The sequence below is a fragment of the Fundulus heteroclitus genome, unplaced genomic scaffold (genome assembly GCF_011125445.2).
Source record: "Fundulus heteroclitus isolate FHET01 unplaced genomic scaffold, MU-UCD_Fhet_4.1 scaffold_36, whole genome shotgun sequence".
NCBI lineage: Eukaryota > Metazoa > Chordata > Actinopteri > Cyprinodontiformes > Fundulidae > Fundulus > Fundulus heteroclitus.
This window is the reverse complement of record NW_023396770.1, coordinates 4,199,893-4,223,788: the sequence shown is the minus strand read 5'-3', so window position 1 is coordinate 4,223,788 and position 23,896 is coordinate 4,199,893. Positions and strand designations below refer to the sequence as shown.

At 41.2% G+C, this 23,896-nt stretch overlaps 1 protein-coding gene across 3 annotated transcripts in view; it reads left to right on the top strand.

The window, feature by feature from the left end:
* Positions 1-23,896, top strand: part of LOC110368380 — a 718,672-nt gene that overhangs the window by 604,581 nt on the left and 90,195 nt on the right. Inside the window, exon 1 of one of the 3 annotated variants that reach the window (XM_036130485.1) lies at positions 17,879-17,884. The exons of the other annotated variants lie outside the window; for them this stretch is intronic. The gene's annotated coding sequence lies outside the window, so the exon portion shown is untranslated. Of the gene's footprint in view, positions 1-17,878; positions 17,885-23,896 lie in introns of those variants that run through there. 3 annotated transcript variants of the gene reach the window in all.

The following is a 23,896-nucleotide window of genomic DNA, read 5'->3' as shown; positions in this document are numbered from 1 at the left end:
GCATCAGATATTCATCAGAACTGCTGATGTCAGAAACATCTGTCCAACACAAGTATTTCACAATGTTAATCAGAAGGAAAGAGTTTGACAGCGTCAGATCCTTCAATTCTACAAACTCACCGGTCAAAACACTCAGAATCACACTGCCATCAAAGGTGGTTCCTGAACCAAATCGACAGGCGTAGGCTCCAGCATCCTCAGCAGTGATGTTGTTGATGATCAGAGAGCATTTACTGTCCACATTTAACCTGGCAGCTCGAGGTGAACTCTGATCAACTTTTCCATCCTGAACCTCCAACAGAGAGCTTGAGCTTGTATCTCTGAGGTAAATCCAGTTAACAATGGAGCATGAGGAAGAAGATGAAGGAATGTTACAAGGTAGAACGACATCATCTCCAGATCTGTGATAGAGATAAAGTTCTCCTCCTCTGGTGCCTGCAGCAGAGACAAAGACACATTCAAGTTTTACACACTTCATCCTTCACAGAAACAATCATGAAATTTAAATTAGAAGTATATTTATTGCTACTTATGTTCCATCATGTTTGATCAATTGTAGCATAATTTCGATTAATTTAAAACCTTTTTTATAAAGCTTTTTTAGACATTTTCATTTCAATAGTAATAATATTTAATCTATGTCAGGTTAAAGGTTTGTAAACAAATTCTGAATCCAAATTTTCTAAACACATTTTCATATATCTGGTCAAAAACTGATTGACTAATACATGCTACACACATGAACTTCTCCAAATACTAAATGTTAATTATCATACCTCTATAGATATCACAGTAAACCAAAGTGACCTTTAATATGTCTCAGCCTCATTAGAAAGAAAACAGATCTTTACCTTCAAACTGAAGCACAACGATCAGAACCAGTTCCAGAACCAACATCTCCTGTCCTTGTATCAGCTGCTGAACACTGAGAGACTTTTCTCTGCTGCACATCTGAAAGAACTGATGTTATTTCCTCTTTGTCTCTGAATTAATGTATGATCTGATCTTCACACCAACACCCACCATGTGTTCTCTCATTTGCTCTCATCACACTTGTGTGACTTTTTTTTTCTCAGGAGGCGGTCCACAATGGTGCTGTGAGTGCATCACTATAACTAGCTCTGCCACCAAAGTTTCAGCAGTGATAGAAAATGTTAGTAAAAAAAGTTTGCCTTTAATAAAACCGCAAATGAAATTGGAAACAACCCATCTAGTAAACATGAGGGCCACACTAATTTGAAAATGACAAGCTTAAACCCTGAGAGATGGAAGAAACCGGACTGAAAAGGGAAAAGTGGAGAAGGAGATGCTAAATTTCCTGGCAGCCTTTCAGGTAACAACACTGTTGGCAATGTTCTACTGTACTGTTTTCATGACTTATCAGTAGGAAAAGAGCTGAGAATCCCAATAATACTTGAAAACAAAACCTTCTCTGCCTGTTACTCCAAAAAGAAAACTACTAACAACAAATGCAACACAGACGACTGATTGGATGTGATTAAAACCTTGAGTTGTCCTATCAAAACACCTTTTGACAGGCTGGAATGCCTTATCCAAGAAAACAAACCGGAAATAACATGTTTGAAATAAGCCATGCTCTCTGTCCATGAGAAAAAACACTGTATGAAAGTTATAATCTTTCCTCATGAAAACTGTCTTATGAGGGAAAAAGTGGCAATCAGAAAAAAGCTGTATAAGCGGAGAAGATGGGGAAGTCTGTCATAGCCAGTGCACTTGGACCACCTAGTGGCAGAGGACGGAACAGAATTGTGGAACACCATTTTTCAATGTTTAATAAAACACGAAACAAATAATGCTTAGTTCCTGTTGTTTTAATTAAACAGTTCTTTATAAAGAAAAGACAGCAAATCATCTTTTGTCTACAATAAAAGATAGTTATGTAAAGTCAGCAGTACCACTGTCAAATGGTGTATTAGAACTTACTCCGAAGGTCTTTTTTAAGCAACTTGATCTTTAGTGCAATTTTTCTCTTTTCAAGTTGTGGAGTTCAATTTCTCCTCTTAATTTGTGTTTCTTTTTTTCAGGTCAAAATACAATTTTTTTGGTTGAAGAAGCCGTTTATATAGGGAACGGATGGCACCCTGTGTCATTTTGTGAAAGAAAAAGAAAGGATGAAACATGCCTCATGCAACAAGAGTAAAAAGAACCTGGGGGTGGGGGGGGGGGGGGATTCGGCCTTTTTCTTGGTGGCTGTTATAAACAGACAAACACATCATTTAACAGTGGCTTTTAAAAAAAGAGGAAGAAGTTGCTTTTTAAAATACAGTATGATAATTAAAGGCTACCATTTCTAAAATATTCTTGTACTTTACTTTTTTCCCCATGTTCTAGTGGGTCCCGTGGAGGCTCTGACATAAAAGAACAAAGTAAATATGAAATCATTGAAAAGCAAAAGTACATACTGTAGAAAGTGATAGAAACATCTACCATGGACAGTATTTACACATTCATTTATCTGCTACATTTTGCCAGCCCTCTCTCCTGGCTTTAACAGACTTTGAGATGTTCTCTGTCGTTTTAACTGACTCAAATTCGGCATGACCTTCCATTAAAAGCTCTTGTTCTGCTTGGGAGAAAAACTGTGGGCGTTCTTTGTTCATGCTGAACAGCCAATAGCAGCGTTGCTGATCAATGTTTCTACTATTGATACATTTTCCCTTTTAAACAAACGCATGAACGCACAGTTATCTCAGATAACTCAATCCAGCCATACTAATCATAAACAACAGGTGTGTTGGAAGAACCCAATTAGCCGATCATGATTAGCCGGATGAAATCATCTTGGATGTGTCATTTGATCTTGGATGTATTTAGGCAACGTACGAAGAACGGGCCCATGATGTCAGGTTAAACACTAAACATGTGCTGACCAACTTGCAGGGGTCTTTCTGGATATCTTTAACCTCTCCCTGCAGCTCTCCATGGTCCAAGCCTGCCTGAAATCATCCATAATTCTGCCTGTTGCAAGCAAAGCCAACATTACCTGCCCCAATGACTAAAGCCCTGTCGCTCTGACCCCTGTTATTGTGAAGTGTTTCAAGAGGATCCTCCTGAAACTGGCATGATTTGGGGATTTGTTTATGTTTTTGGACTGGTTGATCCTTCCCATTTCCACGCTCGTCTTGGCCACCACCTGCTCTCCATAATCAGCGTCACCTGTTGCCACTAATTATCAAGTCACTCCACCTGGTACTCTGCCTGCATTTACCTGCCTCACTCTCTGCCAAAAATGTCTCTACTTACTAACTCCATGTGATTCTCTGAACTTGCCCTGCTTTGCTTATGTATCTAGTTTTCCTGTGCTCACTTTCACCCCACTAGACCTATATGCTAGTGGATGTGTGAACTGCCTGCTTTTCTATTCCTCTTTGGATCCAGTGCTTGGTCTGCTGCGCTGGAGAACTCATCAGCTTCTGTACTAGTCAGTCGTCACCCAGTCTGCTGTCATTATCTGGTCAACCTGTTTTTGGTCAGCACCTGGTCAAACTACCCCTACCAACATCATCTGGTCATCTGTGTCATGAACAGAATAAGAGGACCCAGAATTCCGCCAGACGAGTAGGTGCCATTTAAAAGGCAGTTTATTATCAAGATGGGTCGGAACCGGGATGACAGGCAAAATGGCAAAAAGGATAATCAGAGTCTGTCATAAAAAAACAGTCCAAAGTCAAGCCAGATGATGAGAAGTGCTGGGATTGTCCGGAGCAGAATCCGGGAGAAAAGTCAGGGCGCAGAAATATGTTCGTTTAACCGGCGGGCAATCAGATCCGACAGGGAAAAAGCAAGCTCAGAAAATCAGGAGACAGAAACGGATCGGATCACGGGCAGGCAGGTAAACAGAAAACACCAGATAAGACTCATAGGAGGTTTGTAATGTTCTGGCAGAGAAGAGTTTGCTGAGGCAGGTATAAGTAAGGGGATGAACAGGTTACCAGAGTTGAAAACTAATTAACTGCCGCAGGTGGAGCTGATCTAGAGGAGGGTGGTGGCTGGAAGTGAACTGAATTAATTGGGTAGCAGCTGGTGACAGAGGAGCTAAGTGAAGAAAAGTCCAAAACTACAACTAAACTAAACCCAAACTATGACAATCTGCTCATTCCTGTCATCTCCAACCAGTCCTGCCTGCCTGTCTCTCCTGCCTCTTGATTCAGTTTTAAAATAAATATTTTAAAACTCATACCCTGTGTCTGGCTAGAATATTGAGTTACCAGATGTCCATGCATTACAGAAACATGCCACCAGAACTCATGCCTTATGGCTTGGACAACCTGCCATTCACCCACATGGAGAATCGTTGCACAGAGGATGCTGTTTCACTGGCACTTCACTAGGCTCTGAGTCTGCTCCAGCCTCCCAACACCTTTATTAGGACGCTGTTTGTGGACTACAGTTCATCCTTCAACGCCGTGCTTCCAGTTTTGCTGACTCTGAAGCTCCCCAGCATTGGGTTATCCCCGCCGCTCTTCTCCTGGATCAGTGACTTCCTCACCAACAGGCCCCAGGTGATGAGGATTGGAAAATGCATATCTGCCCCACTGATCCTCAACACTGACACGCTGCAGGGCTCTCCTCAGCCATGCTCTCTTCACCCTCTTCACCTAAGACTGCTCTGCTACCCACCGCCAAACATGGTGGTGAAGTTTGTGGACGACACCACCGTGGTGGGTCTCATTTCCAGCAATGATGAGACCCCTGCGACAGAGAGGTGCTGCAGGAGCAACCTCATCCTGAACATTAACAAGGCCAAGGAGGTAAAAGTTGACCACAGGAAGTCCAGGAAGATTGAGCATGATCCATTCTGCATACAGGGTGAAGTGGTGGAGCGTTCACATCTCTTCCAACCTCTCATGGACTGTAAACACTTCCCATCTGGTGAACAAGGCTCAGCAACAGCTCTTTTTTCTCAGGAAACTGAAACAGACTGGACTTTCCACCAAGCTGTTAAAAAACGTCTACAGTGCTACCATAGGAATCATTTTGGATTTCAGTGTAACAGTGTGGTATGGGAGCTGAACAGTGCAGGAGAAGAAGATTTCACACGGGGAGGATTGTGGGATGTTCTAAATTCAGTCTATGTTGCATGAGTCCAAAGAAGGGCTAGATGCATCTCCACTGATCCCACCCACCCAGGCAACGCCCCGTTTGCCCCTCACCCATCAGGTAAACGCTTCAGAAACATTAAACCAAAAACTAACAGACTTAAAAACAGATTCTTTCCCCAAGCTATAAGGCCTATGGCCCGCCGCTGAAAATCTACAAACCATCAGCCCAGTTCATAATCTACACTAATGGTTACACAGGTTACTGAGGCAGTAAAAATCTAATAATTTATACTGTCTCTTACTTGCAAATGTGTATTAGCACACTTCAATCTCTGTTTGGACATCCATGTAAATTGCACAATTCTGTAACTAAATTTATTGCACAATATTGTAAACTGCTGGCTGATTTCTTGACTTGCAAATTATTCCATTAGCTGCTAAAGACACATGCATAAGACCCATTGAATTGGATTCCTCCATTTTGAATTAAACTTGTACACGAGTTCTGTGCCAAGTTACACAAACTTTGAGGTTCACAACCTCTGGGTGTGGCAGCACAAGGGTTACAATGGGTTTAATACAGCATTAATCATTCAGGTTTTGAGCCTTACAAAGAACTGGCATCAGCCAAACCGTTTTTTGTGCTCTGAATGAGGCCGCTCATATCCCGCTGGATATGAATACACCAAGAGACAACCTGGTCTCAATGAAAAACGTGTAATAGCCACATTGGTCCATAGGGGGAAACATATTACTGTCATAATTTGGCTCCTTAATACCTTTCAGTCCTACATGTTGTTTGCACCAATCATTGCCTTGCAACCAGGTCACATGACTGTCAGGTTTTCCCCAGCGAAAAAAAGAATGTGGCTGCCATTCCCCGTACTTTATGTAGAAAACTCTACGTTTAAAGAAAACAACTATTTATATACAATTTGATGACATTTCTTGCAAAAATAATGCATAATATTTTCAGAATCTTCATTCAGGGAAGATAGACAATCTTTATTGGTTTTGCTGAAGATTTTGGTGAGTTCTCAGAAAGATGTGATGTTAGGTTTCTATGGACGCAGTCATTAACATCATCAACGCTCACCGACATCTGTGCACATAAAAGACAACATTTAAGGAGATATCTACCTGTATATGCGTTTCTGATGACATCTCTAACAAAAGTATGCATAATATATTAGTAATCTTTTTTCAGGGAGGGTAGACAATCTTTCATTTATAAATTTTGATGCAAATTTCAGTGTCATGTGGAAAACAGCAGAAATCAACAACGTGAATATGAACCCAAATTGTTTAAAAACTGGAAGGAGAGGGTGAGTGAAAGCAGGAGAACCAGGTGGAGTCAATCTGATAAATAGTGGACACAGGTGAATGCAATGAAAGTGGAGCAGGGGGAGCAGGAGAAAAATGAAAGGGGAAAACAGGCAGAAAAACAGAAATCTAACAAGAAATAAGATTGCCAAATAAACTGAAGACTGAAAGATCAACGAAACATAAAGAATAAGTACAAAAAAGTGTTTGTTTGGTAAGGGCCTGACCTTTCTATAAGCCAACAAAACAAAACAAAAGACTGCCATATGTAAGGTTGGTGTGGCACTGACATATGCCTCAAGTGCAGAGACAGGGTGCAGAGGTTCAGACACGGTCCCAGTGTCAAAGCAGGCAAGGTGGAGTGGCTTCATGTGGCCCACTGCTGATGGTACCTTAGGGATGAAGGACATGATACCTAAGTCATTAGGGTTTCAACAGTGCTCACTCAAAGACAGAGCGTGTAGCTCTCATCTGCTTAGTAGAAGCCATTGTTAATTCAATTCAATTCAATTTTATTTATATAGCGCCAAATCATGAAACATGTCATCTCAAGGCACTTTACAAAGTCAAGTTCAATCATATTATACAGATTGGGTCAGATTATACAGATTGGTCAAAAATGTCCTATATAAGGAAACCAGTTGATTGCATCAAAGTCCCGACAAGCAGCATTCACTCCTGGGGAAGCGTAGAGCCACAGGAAGAGTCATCTGCATTGTACATGGCTTTGCTGCAATCCCTCATACTGAGCAAGCATGAAGCGACAGTGGGAAGAAAAACCACCCATTAACAGGAAGGAAAAACCTCCGGCAGAACCGGGCTCAGTATGAACGGTCATCTGCCTCGACCGACTGGGGTTACAGAAGACAGAACAGAGACACAACAAGAGAAACAAAAAAGCACAGAAGCACACATTGATCTAGTAATCTGTTCTACATTAGATGGAAGTAGCGGGTGAGCCGTCTTCTCTGGATGATATCACAGTTAACAGAACGCCAGACCAGGTGTACCTACTATGAAGAAAAAGAGAGAGAGCAAAAAGTTAAAAGCTGAAATGACGACAGTCATTTCAATGTAATACAATGCAAAACTGGAGAACAGTAGACTGAAGAACAGTAGAAATCAGTAGAGTGAGAAAATTAGACCCTGATGTCCTCCAGCAGCGTAGGCCTATCACAGCACAACTATAGAGGTAGCTCAGGGTATGAGCCACTCTAACTATAAGCTTTGTCAAAAAGGAAAGTTTTAACATTAGTCTTAAAAATAGATAGGGTGTCTGCCTCACGGACCAAAACTGGGAGTTGGTTCCACAGGAGAGGAGCCTGATAGCTAAAGGATCTGCCTCCCATTCTACTTTTAGAGACTCTAGGAACCACCAGCAGACCTGCAGTCTGAGAGCGAAGTGCTCTGTTAGGAACATACGGGGTAATCAGAGCTCTGATATATGATGGAGCTTGATTATTAAAGGCTTTATACGTTAGAAGGAGAATTTTAAATTCTATTCTTGATTTAACAGGAAGCCAATGAAGGGAAGCTAAAATTGGAGACATATGATCCCTCTTGTTGATTTTCATCAGAACTCTTGCCGCAGCATTTTGAATCAGCTGAAGACTTCAAACTGCATTTTGTGGACTTCCTGATAGTAAAGAATTACAATAGTCCAGCCTTGAAGTAACAAATGCATGGACTAGTTTTTCAGCATCACTCCTGGACAGAATGTTTCTAATTTTGGCGATATTCCGGAGGTGAAAAAAGGAAACTCTGGAAACCTGTTTAATATGGGATTTAAATGACATGTCTTGGTCGAAAACAACACCAAGATTTTTAACTTTATTACCAGAGGCCAAGTTAATGCCATCCAGATTAAGGGATTGATTAAGAACTTTATTTTTCGAAGACTCTGGCCCAAAGATTACAACTTCTGTCTTGTCAGAATTTAAATGCAGGAAATTTAAAGTCATCCAGCTTTTGATGTCATCAAGACATGACTGCAGTCGAAGTAACTGATTGGATTCATCAGGATTTATGGATAAATATAGCTGAGTGTCATCAGCATAACAGTGGAAATTAATCCCATGCTGTCTGATAATTTTGCCAATCGGAAGCATATATATAGTAAATAGAATTGGTCCAAGGACTGAACCCTGTGGTACTCCACAAGTGACCCTAGAGTTTGAGGAAGATTTATTATTAACATGAACAAACTGGAATCTGTCCGACAGATAAGATTTAAACCAGCCTAATGCTTTTCCCTTAATCCCTACAGTATGCTCAAGTCTTTGTAGGAGAATATTGTGATCAACTGTATCAAATGCAGCACTGAGATCTAACAGGACAAGTATAGACACAAGTCCATTATCTGAGGCCATGAGAATATCATTGGTGACCTTCACCAGAGCTGTTTCAGTGCTATGATGAGCTCTGAAGCCTGACTGAAACTCCTCAAGTAGGTCATTACTTTGTAAATGTTCACATAGTTGATTAGCAACTACTTTCTCAAGAATTTTAGATAAGAAAAGAAGATTAGATATAGGTCTGTAACTTACTAACTCATCTTGATCAAGAGATGGTTTCTTAAGTAAAGGTTTAATAACAGCTACTTTAAAAGCCTGTGGTACATATCCATTTACCAAGGATAGATTAATCATGTCTAAAATAGGACCACTGATCAGAGGGAATACCTCCTTAAACAACTTGGTTGGGATTGGGTCTAACATACAGGTAGAAGGTTTAGATGAAGCTAAAATTTTAGATAGCTCAAAAAGCTCTACTGCTTTTAAACAGTTCAGACACTGCGCAGGTTCTAAGGATTCCTCCAATGCTGCCTCACTTACTGAGGATGAGGTAATCATGTTTGGGAGGATGCCAATTATTTTATTTTTAATGGAATCAATTTTATTTATGAAGAATCCCATAAAATCATTACTGCTAAGAGCTAAGGGAATGGATGGATCAACAGAGCTGTGGCTCTGGGTAAGTTTGGCAACTGTACTGAAGAGAAATCTAGGATTATTCTTATTCTCCTCAATTAATGATGAAAAATATGCTGCTCTAACTCTGCGAAGGGTCTTGTTATACAACAATAGACTGTTCTACCAGATTAAGTAGGATTCCTCTTGGTGTGTAGAGCGCCATTTTCTCTCCAATTTCCTAACATTGTGCTTCAAGGAACGCAGCTCTGAATTAAACCAAGGAGCCAGCTTCCTGAGAATAATCACCTTCTTTTTCAAGGGAGCTACATTGTCTAATGCAGAACGCAATGACGAAGTCATACCGTTTACAAAGACATCTATTTGTGAATGCGGTACCGCGCGCGAGCTATTTTTAGAAACACAACGTCACGATGACGTCACATCACGTGGTACGCAGTGGGGCAAACTCCGCCGTCGTTTCGCTGTAAGAGACGTGCGTTAGCCTAGGTTTTACTCGGTAAACGACTGCTTTTTCCAAATCTAAGACCATGGTTTTTAAACATTGTTGCTATGGAACGTGCAACAGCGACTCGAGTTACGCTGATCGGCCGCATATGAAGGATGTTTTCTTCAAGACTGCCAAGGAGAAATGTGTACGCTTGGAACACCGGGGCGGTCGGCCTACACAACAGTTCAACCCGGAAAAAGTTACCAAATTCAAGTACATATGTAGCAAGCATTTTGTCGGAGGAAAGGGCACAACCGAAGAACATCCTGACCCAATTCCAGCGACATCAAGTCAAGGTAAGAGTATTTTGGTGGCCGACATGTTAATAAAGTAGCGCCTGCTACCATGATCGCATATAGGCTATCATGGTAGCAGGCGCTAACATGATAGCCTGCTACCAGGCTTACTCAAAAACATTTCAAATGAGACAAACATTAAACATATACCCATTCCTGGACGGTGATTGCAAACAACAACAACAAAAAAAAAAAACGGCCGACGCTGCCATGATCGCCGCGCAGGAAAAAAAAAACAAAGCTTACCGTTCATCAACTCGGCCAGTTTTCCAGTCTTTTTAAGCCCTCGAACCTCAAGCCATCGTTTGAGCTGAAGGTTGGTGTGTTCTTCGACAGTGCGACCAGTAATCCCTGTGCCTGGGACATCGTCTTGGGAAAGTTTAACGGCTGTAAAGTCGGTCATATCCATTATCCGTGCGTTCTCTCCTGTATGCCCTACCTAAGCGGCAAAAGGGGCGTTGCTCTTGAGACGGTGACGTCACGTGCGCGGTACCGCATTGGAAGAAACAACATTGCTGCCATCTACAGGGCATTTCTGCAATACGGAGGATATTAAAAAGGGGACAGACTCTTTAAGTTTTGATACAGCATTATCCGATAAAGATCTACTATAATGGAACCCTCTTTTGGGGGTGGAGAACTCAGTTAGATTAAACTCAAATGTTATTAAAAAATGATCAGATAGGACAGGGTTGTGAGGAAATATTGTTAATTCTTTACAATCAATGGCATATGTCAGCACAAGGTCTAAAGTATGGAGCCAAGAGTGCGTCGGTTTATGCACATTTTGAGCAAAACCAATTGAATCTAGGATAGTTTTAAAGGCTACACTAAGGTTATCACATTCTGTGTCAACATGGATGTTAAAATCACCCACTATAATAGCCTTATCAGTATTTAACACCAAATCAGATAAGAAATCTGACAACTCATCTAAAAACTGAGTGTAAGGGCCTGGTGGACGATACAAAACAACAAACAGAAGAGGTTTTATTGCTTTGCAGTTTGGATGACGGAAACTGAGGGTTAAATGTTCAAAAGAACTGTAGTTATTAATTGGCCTGGGACTAATTAATAAATCAGACTGAAAGATGGTTGCCACTCCTCCTCCTCTTCCCACAGATCTGGGAATGTGGAAATTTGAATAATTGGAGGGAGTTGACTCATTTATACTAACGTAGTCCTCTTGTAGCCAGGTTTCTGTGAGACAAAACAAATCAATCTGTTTATCAGAAATCAATTCATTAACTAACAAAGTCTTTGGTGGTAGAGACCTTATATTTAATAGACCACATTTAATTGTTTTATTTTTAGGTTCAAGGTGAACCGTATTGATTTTTATTAGGTTTTTATGATTTGTTCCTTTTAGATAAGTTTTTGATCTGTTAAGTTTTGGCCGTGGGAAAGACACCGTCTCAATAGGATAATGGATGGGTAACAGTACAGAAGCTGCAGAGAGGTGTGTTAAACTACGGCTCTGCTTCCTGGTCTGGTCTTGTTAAAAGGCCACTTGAGGCCACACTGGCAGGCTCAAATGGATGGCACCAAAGGGCCCCATGTGGGTTCCACGGGGCATGCAGGTGGATGCAAGTGCCTGGCACCTCTCAATAATTGTGCAACATCCTCATGCCCCCTCACAGAGCAACCATGCAGGGAACCATCCAAACAGGAAATGGCAGCCATATACACCTTGAAAGTAGACGAGAACTGCCCCCCCCCACACACACACACACACACACACACACACACACTCAGCAACCCCTGAAGGATGGCAAGTACACCAGCAACAGAGCAACGCAGCAGGTTGTATGAATAGTGAGCATGCATCCAAGTCAGGGTGGAAGATCCGACTCCCCAGCTGGGACAGGAAATCCTGGTGGGGAGGTACATCAGGAGCCAGAGCAGAGCCAAGGCAAGGCAAGGCAAATTTATTTGTACAGCACATTTCAGTATAAAGACAGCACAAAGTGCTTTAAATGATTAAAACATAGGAAAATAAAAACAGAATAAAACAAGTTGGAATAAATCCATCCATCCATCCATCCATCCACCCATCCATCCATCCATCCATCCAGGAAACTAATGATGTTTCAGTAAAACAATTGTTGTCTTAATGCCAAAAACAGCCCCACAGATTTTTACTTTTACAAGCAGAGCCGTACCGCTTTTGCCATAGTGGTCTGTTTCATTTATACATGCAAGTAACTTTTTTATTATTTACGTGTCATGAATGGTGTGGAGTAGAACCCGGAATTCAGCCAAAACAATGTTTTCCTTTGCTGGATTTTATTTAAATGAACAAAAACCAGATCCAAAAGGGGGTAAGGCAGACATCCAAAACACTTGACAGGAACAAAACTGGGCAGAATAAACAGAAGCAGGTTAACCAAAACAGGATCAAGATGCTGGGGCTCTTACCAAAACAGACAAGGAGGAACAGACGCATGGGCATGAAGTGTGACGAACCGACAAATAACTGAGGAGGGAGTGAGGCTTAAATAGACAGACAAACAGGTGAGCGGAGTGAACCAATTAACTATAGGCAGGTGAAAGCAATAATGACGCTGACAGAAGAAAAAACCTAAGACTGAGCATAACACAAAGCACAGAGCAAAAATAAGAACTAATACAAAGACCGGATAACTTAAAGCAATACACAGACTAAACCGGAACCTAAAACAAGACAGAACCTACAATAGAAATAAACCCAGAGGCAGGAGAGAAACTAATTTAACCAAACAATAAACCTAAACCAAAACAGAACATTACATTACGCAGGGAATTTTTCATGTTCTATGGACACTAAAACAAAAAGGTAGAAAAAAAGGAGAAAAGGTGAAAGAAAGAGGAAAGAAAAGATGGACAATGATACCACATCATCTGTCTGCTTCTTCACCTGCAAAGAGAGATGCAAAACCAGCCAATAACGTATTACAGGTACAATCAAGTAACGCCTTGACACCATCACTGAAGTATATACAGTATTAATTAATACGACATGTATAAAGTGACAGCTGAAGATAATAATAAGGGTTTTCTGTATGGAGCTGAATCTGTAAGTACCTGGATCCAAGCACCTGTGTTTGTGCACTTGTGCATGTAAGGTTTATCCATGAGACAAATGCTCAATAGTGGTTGTGAAGAACCAAAGAAACGCTGTAGCAGATCCGTCCTTGGGGCCCAGGGACCCAAGGACCAGGGGGTGTCCCATCGCCCGGCGAGGGCCCTGACTGAGCCCCAGGGGGCAAGGCCCCGCGAAGCAGCCGCCAGGAGTGAGCCAGCACCCGCCCGGGCACCCATCACCGGACACCGAGTACCACCAAGGTGCCAGCGGGCCAAGGAGAGAGGGGAGCTGGACGGGGTCTGGGGTCCTGGTTCCTGGTTCCCCTGGTGTCTGCCTCGGTGCTCTGGGGGGGAGGGGGGGTTAATTGGCTCTTCACAACCTCTATTGAGCATTTTTGTTTTCGATAAAATTTAAATACACAAGCACACTCTCACAAACACCTACAGGCTCTAGTCTAACTTAGATTTTGTGATTCCCTTAAGTCCCCTCGCTGCTGCAGCAAATGTTTTTTGTCACAGTGCTTGAAATGCTGACTTCCCATTGAGGGTTCCAGGAAAACCTATGGTCCACTTTTATTTTCCTCTGTATAGTGAAACGAGCTCATGGAGGAGGTTACCTGCAGCACTGAAAGTCTAGGCTCTCTCTGTCAATCCAGGTGCTCCAAAAGTCCCCGGGTCATAATGTCTGCTTTCCACTCAGGATGGTGTAAAGAGAGTCGTTATGCTCACACACCGATCTGGTCTATTGGTTTTACTGTGTGATGGGTCCATTTTGACCTGTTTGGATTCTGTTCTGACTCGGTTTAACTGCTCTGTCTGCAGAGTCTCAGAGCTGCTGGCTGTTAGTGGACTGACTGCAGCTCATTAGCAGACGTCACAGTTCCTCTATGACGGCTCATGCTAAGGAAATTACATCAGGTTGTACAAAAAAAGCAACTATATAAAAAAATAAAGCTTCATTAATGTTCTGTGTTATGTTCTTCATAAATAGATCTTTCAGTTGAAATATGGCTCACTTTAGTTGATCTCAGTGTTTCAAGGTGAATTAATTAAATGTAGTTTAAATGTTTTTTTTCTGACTAAACTGTTGCAACTTGTTCCTTCTGTTTGTGGTTTTCTGTCAGTTCCTAAAAAAACACACAAATTTGACGTGAGCAAAGTGACAGAATACGTGGTGGTTGTTGGTGTGAAGTTATTTTCATCCATTAATTCAGCAGAAAAGAGGAAATAACATCAGTTCTTTCAGATGTGCAGCAGAGAAAAGTCTCTCAGTGTTCAGCAGCTGATAGAAGGACAGGAGATGTTGGTTCTGGAACTGGTTCTGATCGTTGTGCTTCAGTTTGAAGGTAAAGATCTGTTTTCTTTCTAATGAGGCTGAGACAGATTAAAGGACACTTTGGTTTACTGTGATATTTATAGAAGTTTGAGAATTAACATTTAGTATTTGGAGAGGTTCATTATGTAGCATATATTAGGGGGGGTGCTCCGGGAGTATGGAGTACCGGACCCTTTAATAAGGGCTGTCAGGTCTCTGTACGACCGGTGTCAGAGTCTGGTCCGCATTGCCGGCAGTAAGTCGGACTCGTTTCCGGTGAGAGTTGGACTCCGCCAAGGTTGCCCTTTGTCACCGATTCTGTTCATAACTTTTATGGACAGAATTTCTAGGCGCAGCCAAGGTGTTGAGGGGATCCGTTTTGGTGGCCTTAGGATTGCGTCTCTGCTATTTGCGGATGACGTGGTCCTATTGACTTCATCAGGGCGTGATCTACAGCTCTCACTGGAGCGGTTCGCAGCCGAGTGCGAAGCGGCCGGGATGAAAATCAGTGCCTCCAAATCCGAGACCATGGTCTTGAACCGGAAAAGGGTAGAGTGCCTTCTCCGGGTTGGGGAAGATGTTCTGCCCCTAGTGGAGGAGTTGAAGTATCTTGGGGTCTTGTTCACGGATGAGGGGAAGATGGAGCGGGAGATCGACAGGCGGATTGGTGCGGCGTCTGCTGTGAAGCGGGCGCTGTACCGATCCATTTTGGTGAAGAGAGAGCTGAGCCAAAAGGCGAAGCTCTCGATTTACCGGTCGATCTACGTTCCTACCCTCATCTATGGTCACGAGCTTTGGGTCGTGACCGAAAGAACGAGATCCCGGATACAAGCGGCTGAAATGAGTTTTCTCCGTAGTGTGTCTGGGCTCTCCCTTAGAGATAGGGTGAGGAGCTCAGTCATCCGGGGAGGACTCAGAGTAGAGCCGCTGCTCCTCCACGTCCAGAGGAGCCAGTTGAGGTGGCTCGGGCATCTGGTCAGGATGCCTCCTGGACGCCTCCCTGGTGAGGTGTTCCGGGCACGTCCCACCGGGAGGAGGCCCAGGGGAAGACCCAGGACACGCTGGAGGGACTATGTCTCTCTGCTGGCCTGGGAACGCCTTGGGATTCCTCCTGAGGAGCTGGCCCAAGTGGCTGGAGAGAGGGACTTCTGGGCCTCCCTACTGAAGCTGCTACCCCCGCGACCCGACCCCGGATAAGAGGAAGAAAACGACGGACGGACGGACGGATATTAGGCAATTTGGTTTTGACCAAATGTATAAAAAAAGATGTTCAGAAAATTTAGATTAAACATTGTTTTGTTGTTTCAAACTTCTAACCCGACAAGGATTAAAATGTTAATTATTGTTGACTTAAAATAGCTTAAATAGTTTTGCCAAAGGTTGCAAATAAAGACAAACATTATAATAATAAGTCAAAAGTCATGGAAAATAAAGTGTGTAAAATTGGATGAAGTGTGTAAAACTTTAATGTGTCTTTGTCTCTGCTGCAGGCACCAGAGGAGGAGAACTTTATCTCTATCACAGATCTGGAGAGGATGTCGTTCTACCTTGTAACAGTCCTTTATCTTCTTCCTCATGTTCCATTATTAAATGGTTTTATTACAGAGATACAAGCTCAAGCTTTCTGTTGGAGGTTCAGGATGGAAAAGTTAATCAGAGTTCACCTCGAGCTGCCAGGTTAAATGTGGACAGTAAATGCTCTCTGATCATCAACAACATCACTGCTGAGGATGCTGGATGCTACATCTGTCGATTTGGTTCAAGAACCGATTCTGATGTTGAGGTGCTTCTGAGTATTTTGACCAGTAAGTTTGTAGACTTGAAGGCTCTGATGCTGTCAGACTCTTTCCTTCTGATTAACTTTGTGAAATACTTGTGTTGGACAGATGTTTCTGACATCAGCAGTTCTGATGAATATCTGATGCAGTCAGAAGTTAAAATGTTGTTCTGTCAGAGTGAGAATGAATCATTTATTCAGCGCTGTGTGATGGCTTCAACCACACATCAGTCCACACAACTAGTTTGAAAAGGTTAATTATTATAAATATGTTTTTCTAGCAATTATAAAATGAAACTCACGATGTAGTTTTTAATGTTATTTCTGCCCTCAGCTGTCTTTATACTGAGTGACCTTTGTTGGGTGTGTGCTGCTTCCTGGTTGAGCTAAAGGCGGGGCCAAGATTTGAGGACCCTGACATAAGGAAGTGGGCTCATCAGAATAATTGTCAGTTGTCAAATCTTTATGTCAACACTGGATATATAAATATGAAATAACTTTAAACAGCAGTAAAAGCATCCTCAGCTCCAAGGGATGGTCAACCATGCTATGCAATGTTTTATCAACTTCCAGAAGCTTTGTAATAAAATACAGAAAGAAGGTTCACTCCCAATTAGTTGGAAAAGAGCAATAATACTGCCATTTAATAAACCAGGTAAAGATCCTACTAACTGGAATATTTATAGACCAATAGTTACACAATAATAAATTATAAAACTGGTCTTAAGAGTGGGGTTTCAAAATATAAGTAAGCAAGTTCTGATTTATGTCAGTTACAAATAAGAGAAAAATATATTTAGGCAAAATAACATTATATGAACAACCATTAGGTAACAGAATTAAAAAATTTGGGGTTATGGTTAGATAGTTCATATACATAGAAAATGTATATGTAACATTTAGAAACTAAATGTAAAAAAGGCATAAACCTTTTTGCAGGAAGCAATTATGTGTGTACAAAGGGAGAAAAACAACACCCATTAATTATCTACTAGTAAAGACTTTTGAGACTCTATTGGAAATTAGAAAAGTAAAACTGTCACTAACTTATATAACTCACGTAACAGGGAAGTAAATGTAAACTCAAGAATATTAGAAAACTGTTGGGAGTACTCAATATTCCAGAGAAATGGATTTGGATGGAAAATAAGCAATCTGGCTAAAGTATATGGATTAGACAACGAAATATCCCAATTCAGTCCAATCAAACTTATTTTGTTATGCTATCCTTCACAGCCTGAAATAAAGTTGTGTTTTTTTTAAGTTTCCCATTTTAGAGAAAGTTTCCTCTCCATCTTTAAGATTGAGACAAACGTTTTAATTTTTCTTCCAGTCTCTCCATCTCCACCAGGTGCTGATCCAACAATGGATGGAGATTTCACATTACATTGTTCTCTGGAGAGATTCATAGGGTTGGGTCGTTGTCCAGAGAAGAGCCTCCTCTGGGTGGATGAGACAGGAAGTGAGCTGCTTGGTGAAGGTGTTGGGTTCAAGTCTGGAGGACAGACTGGCTGTGATTCTAATCTCACTGTGAAGCTTCAGAGCAGCAGCAACAGAACATACACCTGCCAGTTTGTTAAGAACAACACAGTGGAGATAGAAGCTCACTACCAGTCTGTGTTTAAAGGTAGGATGCCATGTTATTAAGACCAAACTAAAATAATGTGTGTGATTACACCTATAGTCATATTTCTGTTGAGATTAAATAATATGTTAACATTTTAGTTTGCATAATGCTTTTTTACCATCTGTATTGCATGTTTTGTAATCTCTGACTCTTCTAACAGGAGCTCCTGCCAACAGAACCATCATCATCATCCTTGGAGCAGTGATTGGGGTTGTGCTGCTGCTGGGGTTTTTTGCTGCTGTTTTTATTAAACCCAGAAAAAACAGAGTTAAAGAGGATCTCAGAACCACAACAGGTGCTGGATCTTCCAATTGAAGCTTAATTTACAGAGGCAGCTTTAACCAGTTTAAACTGGCAACCCTGTATTAGTGTAATAACGTTATTTCAAAACAAATTCAGTTAAACTAATACAGACAAATATACAAACATGCTATGATGGACAGCTCTACGTCTAACTTTCCAGCAAAGAGAAATTCACTCAAATGGATGATATGGGGTAGTTGTTGCATCTATGTAGCTACAAATTGGATTCCCAAAGTAAGTGTGCATGACTTCAACTGATAAACAAGACACTCTTCCTTTTTTCAGAGCCCTGCTGTGGAGGAGAATAAGGTATTGGGGATAGGATAATCTACTGGTCATGCAAAGGAATGTCTCCATACACTGTAGTAAAGTTCAGCTAAACTGAACTTTGAGGGTGGCGAGTACATCACCCCGCAGAGCTCAGTAGAGTGTTGGCTGAATTTTGCTAATCAGACGGCTTGAAATGTTTGTGACACAGAGGAAAATTGTGTTCCGAAAGGCCATAACAAAAAGGCAGACACGGCATGTATACAAAATTTAAAACAGAGACTTATTTAAATCAATGGCAGCGCCCTTGTGTGAGCAAACTCTATTATTTTCCAATTCTAAGCAACTCTATAAGCTCTTTCTACTTTTTTATGGTATAGTGACTGCTGTTTCTATTCAAAAAATAATCAAGAATGTTAGACTACTTAGTTAATTGTATTTGTTGGTAGTTGTAGTAAATGGCCCATTTTATACGTTTATTTCTCTGAGCACAAAGACCTGCATTCACACACTTTTTAGCAATTCCTGTTGCTGAAATCTAACTCATGTGAAAGACCTTCCTCAGAATATGGAAGTACTGTTTCCATAGTTACCATGGTCTAGTTCACTGATAGTAGTTGAAAAAATAGCAGAAGTTGGTAATGATAATAAAAAAAATTGAAGAAAATGAGTTTGATGATTTATTTTCTTATGTTTCAGAAGATCAAGATTCCTCACATGAAAGTCATCATCATGTGAGTATTGACACACCCAAATATTTCTAATAGTTAACAGACCACAAAGGAAAATCATCAAATTACTTTCCATAAGTTTAAAAATGGTTGAAATTTTGCAGCTACAGTATGTTTGAACACAAATACTTCATACTTCAATACTTCATTGTCTTTGCTGCTCTTGACATGTAAGGTGGCAGGACATTAATGCAGTTTCTTCCTCTTCTCTAAACTTGTTTTGCATTTGCAGACATTTGGCTTTAATTCACGACTTGTTATAGAAACACATGTAGATTTGAAATACAGCAACAGTTGTGTTCTTGATTTACCAAATTAAATTATACAAGGTATGGCGACATGACTGTATAAACTATTTAATGTAGTTGATATTGCGATGTATGCAGAAGGGGAGGGGGAGGCTGCTTGCTTGATGGTGTGTTTTAATTGGAGAATATAAATTACGTGGAAAGATAAACTGTTTTCTGATTTGACCGTTTTTGGACAGATACAAAGCTAACCGCCCCATAGCAGGTCCTTTGGTGTCTGCTCTTGATATTCACATGCCTCATCAGTTCACAACAGATCATCTTCTACCCACAAAATCTAAATTAGTTGTCATAGCCCCTTTAAGTTTTAATGTCAGTGTGAAATATAATCTTTGGTACGTAGCTCTTTATGTAAAACAGAAACACGTGTGTACTGAGGCTGATAATCTTTGACTGGACAGGTCCCAGGTTCACCTACCTCCCTGGGCTTCTTTGTATAAAGCCTCCTCTTTCCCTCACGCATGTTGAGTAATTGTAAAATGAGAAACATTTTCATATACATAGGTAACAGTTTTATTTTGGTTTGAGTTTTTCTCCCTTTTATTTTGACTGTGTACCTTCTTGCTAGGAATTGTGGGAAGGAATCATTCTATGACCTTCATAGACCATTTTGGGCTCATATGATGTCTGCAGATAATGAGACTGAGCAAATGTCTCTACTTTGGTTTTATCTTTCTAAAGGACACTGTGCCATAATGATGTTGCTCTTTTCAGAGGCATCATTGCAAACTAATAGCTCAGGGAACTCAGTTTGATAGCGTCAGAACTGTTAAAAATAATTAAACCTTCATTTGGTTGGTTTGGTACCCTTTCACACTTCACTCTTAAAACATTTACCAAACCGTCTGGACAAAGTCATGCCATTACCAAAGCTTCTCATTGGGGCTGTATGACAAGAAGTTGCCCAATATGAGCTTTAGGCACAGCAGACAGCTATCCATAACGTGGATCTGAAGCAGAAGACATATTAGCTACAAAAATGTAGATTGCCTCTAATGAAACGTTGAATAAAGGTTTACTGTTCCTCTTTTCTTAGAATGAGCTGCAGTCCAACCTGAATTATGCCACTGTTGGCCATTTTAATCCCCAAACATCTCATAAAGTTAAGGTAAGAAACCCAATGAGCTTTGCAATTATCATAGTCCCATTTTAATTGTGCTTGCTTTTGATAATACCAAAGAATGGTACCTAATGGTACCTTATCTAAGCTGTGGGTAAAATATTGAATCAGTTCATCTTTTTACAACATTGTCCTATCTTCTGAATCTTGTTTACACAAACTACCAGTCCTATTTTACTCCATCCAAAAATCTCCTCTTTGTTCTTCCTCTGGTCATCTTGCCTGGCAGTTCAAGCCTCAGCATCCTTCTACCAATGTTCCCACAATCCCTTCTCCATATATGTCCAAATCATCTCAGTCTAGCCTCTCTAGCTGTATACTCACTACATCTAACAAGAGCCGTCCCTCTGATGACTAATTCCTTTTCCTATGGATTCTCATCACCCCTAATGAGAACCTCATCATCTTCATCTCTGTTTCCTGCAGTTCTGCCTCATGTCTTTTCCTCGCCGTCTATAAACCATACATCATTGGTCTTACCACCATCTTGTACACCATTCCGTTCATTTTTGCTGTGAGTCTTTTTGTCATGGTCCAACCTTGCCTGCACATTTTCTGGCACTTTCTTCCTCCCATAAACTCCAATCTCCACCCCACCCTTGATCAGTTCCACCTGTCATCCCTAATCAAGCCGGCACACCTGCCAGCAAGGTCACACCTGCCTACCTTTCTACTTAAACTCACCTCAGTCAGCTCTTCTCCGCCGGATCGTCGTCATTCCTACCTCGTCCATGCCTCACGTCTTCCTGCCTGCATTCCCTGCCTTGGTTTCCTGGTTTCTCTCACGTCTGCCTGATCCGACTCTACAACGTCTCCAGCTCCAGCCATCTCCACCCTCTCTCGTCTGCTTCAGTCTGGCACTGTCTCTGGTCTCCATCTCCAACTCACCATTTACAATACAGACTCTGAAACGTAACCCTGTGTGTGGCTGAATTCGGGCTCAACTTCCAACTGCGTGACACTTTTATTACGCAACAAACCTAAAACTTTTCTCAAACTGCTCCAACCTTCTTGGACACGTCTCTTAACAATTTTTTTCACAATCATCGTTGCTCTGAACTGTTGACCCAAAGTATTTAAAATCCCCCACCTTTTTCATTTCTGCTCCTTTAACCTCATGGATCCACTTATGTCCCTCTCATTCTAACAAATGTATCCTGTCAACCTTCCTGCTACTCCTTTCCAGGGCAAACCTTCATTTCTCTAGATGTTCCTACACCTATTCCTTGATCTCACCGCTGTTAAAAATGTAATCTGCATACATGGAGATTTTGGTCTAACCTCATCCATCAACCTGTTCATCACCTCAGCAAACATCAAGGGGCTCAGAGCAGAACCATCCCACAACAGGATGGGCCAGTCATGTTGCAGTACTATGGTTTAAGGTGGGACAGACAGCTGTGACGTAAGCAAAAGCTGCTGAACCCACAGCTGAACCAAAATTAACATGGCAGCACAAGAGGACTCAAGCGTAGCTGCTGTTTTCATATCTGTGTTGCCAGAATCCACAATTTCATCTTCAAAAGAAGAACAGCAAGAAGTGCATTGACCAGCATAACTTGTTGTTTCTCATGACGCCTGCTGCTTACATTTAAATTTAATACCACGATTGACTAAAACCAAACTTTGGAAGACAGGAACTAGATGTTGTTTCACCCAATCAGCTCAGAAAGTTCTGCTGAATGTCCCTCCTTTCCCCCAAACAAATGTGATGGGAGCAGGTCCAGATTGATAATCTGCAGAACTTAGCCGAGGGTGCTACACATTATCAATCTGGCTTTTCAGGTTAGTGAATGTGGGCCCCATTAAACTGTTACATTTGGCAAGTTTTTAAAATAATGCATGATCACATACGTACAAGTGGAATGTCTTTTAACCTGAAATAGCATCTGGGTTCTTTCATGCAGGTGAAACAGGATGAAGACACGGTGATGTATTCTGCTGTTCGGACTAAAGATAAGACAGAAGCGGACATCGATCCCAGCAGTCTCTACAGCTACATCACTGAGCCTAAATAAGCAAATAAGGAAATGAGTCTCATCACACCTCTGTCTTTATTTATCCTGTTTACAGGATGTGAACTGTTGGGTTTAAAGTTTCAGTAATACCAAAGTATAAATGTACAGGTTTTTATGTTGTATTTCGCAAGACAAGGAAAGATGAATGTGTTTATATTTCTAAAGTTACAACTATAATAACTTCTTTTGTTTCATTGTTTCACTGGAACAAGCTTCATCACAAAAAATTCAAAGCTTAATTCTTTCTTTTCATGTTTTTAAAAAAATCCTTAAAGCTAAAAGTTAAGATCTCTGATCTGACCTTTGTGAACTGCAGCTGAAATAGGATGTAAGCAGAGTAAAGGGGGAAAGCACAGCAATGGCAATGTGTGTGCCTCTGGTTTATTGTAATCATGTGTGTGTGTGTGTGTGTGTGTGTTTGTGTGTGTGTGTGTTAGTTTAGGTCTGTGAACTGTGGCAGATAGTCCTGCCAGCCAAAATCTTTGATAGTGATGGATCATTACCAGGCATTTCAGTAGCACTCTGTTCCTGGTCACCAATGTCACAGAGCGTCTCATTTACATAACATCCAGGAGAAATCAAGATTGTCTGCATTTCAAAGGGCGACACGACGAGGCCAGATTCTGATAATTGCATTTCTTTTTGAGCTAGCAGACTCTTGTTTTTCTGTCTGCCTTACAGTCTTACTGATTGTTCTTAAATGACAATTCCAAAATAGCCAAATTTGTGGTCATTCTGCCAAAGCCAAAACCTGACTCTCGCCAGATGGATTTGGTTCCGCATAGCTCCACAAATCCATCTGGTATTGCTCCATTGGAGATGTATTTCAGAAGGAGGGGCCTTATCAAAAATCCTTGCATATAATTGGATAAACCACTTGTCCGTCATCTTACTGACGTGCTACTTCATCCACTCACCTCGAAACCGAAACAACCATTTCCACTAACAGAAACCTTGAAAGCTGTTCTCTGGAGTTCTTTTAAATAATTAATATTCGATAGATTGGACAACACTGATGAAATAGAAGCATCGTTGTTATTGCAGATTTTACTAATGAAAACCAAGGACGTCTCTGATTTTGCTAGTGCAGACTCTCTGTGGGGTGTTGTTTTTTTTTTTTTTTTGCCTGATCTGCAACGCCGATGGTGCACGGCAGGCGTATTTGGCTCAGCTCTTCTACTACATCGGGACAGTGGCAGGACCGGGTAGATGCCTCTTGCTGCATTAAATTTTTTTATTCCATCATATTACACTGAAATTGGGAA